Source organism: Rhynchophorus ferrugineus, unplaced genomic scaffold (genome assembly GCF_030347505.1).
Source record: "Rhynchophorus ferrugineus isolate W39M unplaced genomic scaffold, kcgeb_rfMv2 rfM642, whole genome shotgun sequence".
Lineage (NCBI taxonomy): Eukaryota > Metazoa > Arthropoda > Insecta > Coleoptera > Curculionidae > Rhynchophorus > Rhynchophorus ferrugineus.
This window is the reverse complement of record NW_027473219.1, coordinates 17,523-22,500: the sequence shown is the minus strand read 5'-3', so window position 1 is coordinate 22,500 and position 4,978 is coordinate 17,523. Positions and strand designations below refer to the sequence as shown.

Here is a 4,978-nt window from a genome sequence, read left to right as displayed (position 1 = left end):
CCCAGGACCGCAATGTGCGTTCGAAATGTCGATGTTCATGTGTCCTGCAGTTCACAAGTTGACGCGCAATTAGCTGCGTTCTTCATCGACCCACGAGCCAAGTGATCCACCGTTTAGGGTAATCTTTTTTTAAGTTAGGTTTTAAACGCATATCGAAACGTTTCTATTATAAGACGACGACGACGACGACGACGCGCGCTCACGTCATAGACAGCGCTTGCGCCCCTTTCGCAGCCGCCGTCGACTTTAAAACGCTCTTACGGTTTATTTTCGTCTTCTCCACTACACACAACGAGAGGAGCGGAGACAGACTACTCGAAATGGTGACGTTCGTTGTAAATTTTCGTCGTCTCACCTCGTACGACAACAAAAGAGCATACGCTGATCATAGTTTGGCAATATTTTCGTAAACTAAATCTCACCCTTTTGGAATGAAACAAACGAAGGGTGATAAGATTTTCGTAAACTAATCACATTACCGATCATCGTATATGTTCGTCGATATGAGGATCGAAACGTCGATTAGAAATATAATTGGCAAAATCGTTTTATTTTGCGCTCGATTTGTCCATTTATAACGAAATCCGTCGTAGGCCGACGATTATTACTCGTCGTCCTATATAACAACATCTTCATCGTATATATCTCCGCTTTCGGGCGTACATCTTTTAAAACCATATATTATAGGTACCCGAAAACAGCTACGTTGACGACGTCGAAATTCGATCGGAACTTCCGAACTTCGTAGATGGCTCTTTAACGTTCGACAATGATTTTTACAGACTTGTACGTTTACCTATTATATATATATAGGCATAACAACACACTGTAATGATCCTTCCGCAGGTTCACCTACGGAAACCTTGTTACGACTTTTACTTCCTCTAAATGATCAAGTTTGGTCATCTTTTCCTACACATCGACGACGCCGAAACGCCATCGCGTGTCGATCCGAAGACCTCACTAAATCATTCAATCGGTAGTAGCGACGGGCGGTGTGTACAAAGGGCAGGGACGTAATCAACGCGAGCTTATGACTCGCGCTTACTGGGAATTCCTCGTTCATGGGGAACAATTGCAAGCCCCAATCCCTAGCACGAAGGAGGTTCAGCGGGTTACCCGGGCCGCTCGGCCAGGGAAGACACGCTGATTCCTTCAGTGTAGCGCGCGTGCGGCCCAGAACATCTAAGGGCATCACAGACCTGTTATTGCTCAATCTCGTGCGGCTAGAAGCCGCCTGTCCCTCTAAGAAGAATAGTTTGTACGCCGACAGTAAAAACCGCGCACGAACCGCGAAACCCGAAAGCAACGCGGCCGGCGGGCCTTTAGGATGTCAAAAAGCGCCTAGTTAGCAGGCTAGAGTCTCGTTCGTTATCGGAATTAACCAGACAAATCGCTCCACCAACTAAGAACGGCCATGCACCACCACCCACCGAATCAAGAAAGAGCTCTCAATCTGTCAATCCTTCCGGTGTCCGGGCCTGGTGAGGTTTCCCGTGTTGAGTCAAATTAAGCCGCAGGCTCCACTCCTGGTGGTGCCCTTCCGTCAATTCCTTTAAGTTTCAGCTTTGCAACCATACTTCCCCCGGAACCCAAAAGCTTTGGTTTCCCGGAAGCTGCCCGTCGAGTCATATTAGGGAACGTCGACGGATCGCTAGCTGGCATCGTTTAAGGTTAGAACTAGGGCGGTATCTGATCGCCTTCGAACCTCTAACTTTCGTTCTTGATCAATGAAAGCGTTTTTGGCAAATGCTTTCGCTTCTGTTCGTCTTGCGACGATCCAAGAATTTCACCTCTAACGTCGCAATACGAATGCCCCCATCCGTTCCTATTAATCATTACCTCGGGGTTCCGAAAACCAACAAAATAGAACCGAGGTCCTATTCCATTATTCCATGCATACAGTATTCAGGCGAAATTTTAGCCTGCTTTGAGCACTCTAATTTGTTCAAAGTAAACGTGCCGGCCCACCTCGACACTCAGTAAAGAGCACCGCGGCAGGATTGAGTTGGGCCGTCGTAACCACGACGCGCACAACACGCACGCCGAAACGCACGCGCGACGGCGACGCGACACGACTAAGCCCACCGGCAGGACGTCTCGCGAAAAACACGCCAGTTAACACCGCGAACGATGAACCGGCGGCGCGAGACACAAATTCGACTACGAGCTTTTTAACCGCAACAACTTTAATATACGCTATTGGAGCTGGAATTACCGCGGCTGCTGGCACCAGACTGGCCCTCCAATTGATCCTCGTTAAAGGGTTTAGAGTGTACTCATTCCGATTACGGGGCCTCGGATGAGTCCCGTATCGTTATTTTTCGTCACTACCTCCCCGTGCCGGGAGTGGGTAATTTGCGCGCCTGCTGCCTTCCTTGGATGTGGTAGCCGTTTCTCAGGCTCCCTCTCCGGAATCGAACCCTGATTCCCCGTTACCCGTTACGACCATGGTAGGCGCAGAACCTACCATCGACAGTTGATAAGGCAGACATTTGAAAGATGTGTCGCCGGTGCGAGACCGTGCGATCAGCTTAAAGTTATTCAGAGTCACCAAGTTGTACGATGACGAGCGCGAACCCGAAACCGATTGGTTTTGATCTAATAAAAGCACTCCTTCCATCTCTGGTCGGAGCTCTGTTTGCATGTATTAGCTCTAGAATTACCACAGTTATCCAAGTAATTGTGGGTACGATCTAAGGAACCATAACTGATTTAATGAGCCTTTCGCGGTTTCACCTTAATTCGGTATGTACTGAGACATGCATGGCTTAATCTTTGAGACAAGCATATGACTACTGGCAGGATCAACCAGGGAACTGTTCTTATTATTTTATCGACACGAAGCAGATAAAACAAATACAGACACAGTTTATTTTATAAGTTTGACTTATAAAGAAACGTGTGCGTAAGACGACGATATATAATATATATCGACGACTAATAAAAAGGAGGTGCATGATAGCGCGCCTAGACGACGGAAAAACCGGTCCGAGGCGCCACGCTCTTACATTTTAATATTAGTTGTCTAATAAAACAAAACGATATCATCATCTTAGACACATCTTTTGTTTTTTTTATACACAACCGATCGACTAGGCACCCAATTATCTCGATTATCGACGACGATCGTCGACTACGTCGAAAATTGGATGCCGCAAAATATCGTTCGGCGTTTATAAGACCTCGAAAAACATTCTCTCCGAACCCTTCGCTAGATAGAAATATATAAAGCGACAAGGAAACCTCGTACGAGAAACGTTTCGTGATTTTTTATTTTATTCTCGCTCGGAGAGCAGAGAGCTATCGCAAAATGTGTTGCTGTTTTATGAACGTTCCGATGAAAAACCGATACGTCCATAAAAATAATAATTCCAATCGCATATGAATCGTGGATCATCTTCTTCTAACGAAGCCGAATGTTCCCGCCGAATTCGCGATCTCGCAGTGATACCGTCGTCGTCGTCGTACGCTTCCCGATATATCGAAAAAAACCGACCAGGAAGAACAACGAAACGACGATACAAAATCGCGAGAGCGTTACGAATATATAATAACACGACGAAATACGCTTTTTATTTAGATAAATAAAAAAATACGGTTCGGATCTTATATATTAACATATAATATGTAATACCACCTTCGCTGATCAAAAGCCACTCGGTAAAAGTGTCACAGCGCCGGTCGACCCGACCCGTCGTATCCGTCTCTCGTATCGCCCCACGTAGAAGCGCACACGATTTAAGCGCGGGTCTCTCGCCAGCTATCGGAAATGTATGGGTGTTTTAGAACAGATCGTTTATACGGACGTTGCGCAAATTTTTCGTTTTTACGTCTGCCCGTTCTCGTTATTATCGGAATGTTCCGATGAATAAACTTTAGCTTTAGACAACGTGAACTTCTAAAGCAATAATTTTAACCTCTCGTGTTAATACGTCCTCAGGCCGTTTCTAGACTGCCGATCACGTTCTTTAAAAGTCGGAAAATTCCGATCCATAAAATTATGCTAGTAGAATGTAAAGATCCTTCATAGGATGGATACTGTCACATATCGATACGGCGATCGGAGTAAAACTGTTCTCACGTATTTCAGGACATTTTAGGTTGTTACGTCGGCCCGTTCGTTATTATCGGTATATACCTATGAATAAATGTTTTGCTTGTAGAACGTAAGATTCCAAAAGAATGATTCGCCGAAACGATGGTGCACCCTTACGATCGGATATTTGCCGCTTATTGGCCATTTTCTATAATTCATCCGTTAGATATCGTTTATCGACTACGGATAAGGTTTTCCGATATCAGAATGTTCCTAAGGATGATTCGAAAGTGATTTGAACGAAGAATTTGATAGAATGAATCCTTTATTTATCCATTGAGTACAGGGTACGGAGTGTCTGCGGGGTCAGCTAATATATTATATTTCTCTCTCGACGTAATGGTAACTCGAAGTCCGAACCGCGCTCATGAAGCTCGGTTTCAATCCAATCCATGTTGGTCGGTTCCTCGAGAGGAACGCCGTATCTTCGCGGTCGACCGCCTAATGAATCAGGTGGTAAAAGTCCAAGCCCAGCGCGGCAACGGCAGGCGCGTTCAACGTTTTAACTGCCAATTCTACGGTCATTCATCGGCCAACTGTAAAGCCACTCCGGCCTACGTCAAGTCCCAAAGACAGAAATTCCCCGCCGAAATGCACCAACTGTTGAGAACCATACACCGCAAATTACTCGGGATGCAAGTGCCGACCTACTCCAAAAACAACCAAACCCAAAAGACCAATTCCTCCCCCCACTCATGTACGGGGAACTCAAGATAACAGTCGTCTGGCTGGTCTGGATTCCACTAGAACACGAACCCGATCTCCATTGGCGAAATACTCTTCGGAACATATTCAGATGACCAAGGAGATTTTCAGGCCATTTTCAACGCCATCAACCACACAGCTATTGGAAGAATTACTATCGGCCGGGATAATAGA

General features: G+C 45.9%; 2 non-coding genes across 2 annotated transcripts in view; both read right to left on the bottom strand.

The window, feature by feature from the left end:
* The window catches only part of LOC143206315 (5.8S ribosomal RNA), a 155-nt gene extending 34 nt beyond the window's left edge, over positions 1-121 (bottom strand). Inside the window, exon 1 of the ribosomal RNA XR_013008298.1 lies at positions 1-121. This exon is cut by the window's left edge and continues 34 nt beyond it. This is a non-coding gene — a ribosomal RNA (5.8S ribosomal RNA).
* Positions 122-829: 708 nt separating this feature from the next.
* Positions 830-2,818, bottom strand: LOC143206316 (small subunit ribosomal RNA). The gene has a single exon (XR_013008299.1). It is a non-coding gene; the product is annotated as a small subunit ribosomal RNA (ribosomal RNA).
* Between the last annotated feature and the right edge of the window lie 2,160 nt (positions 2,819-4,978).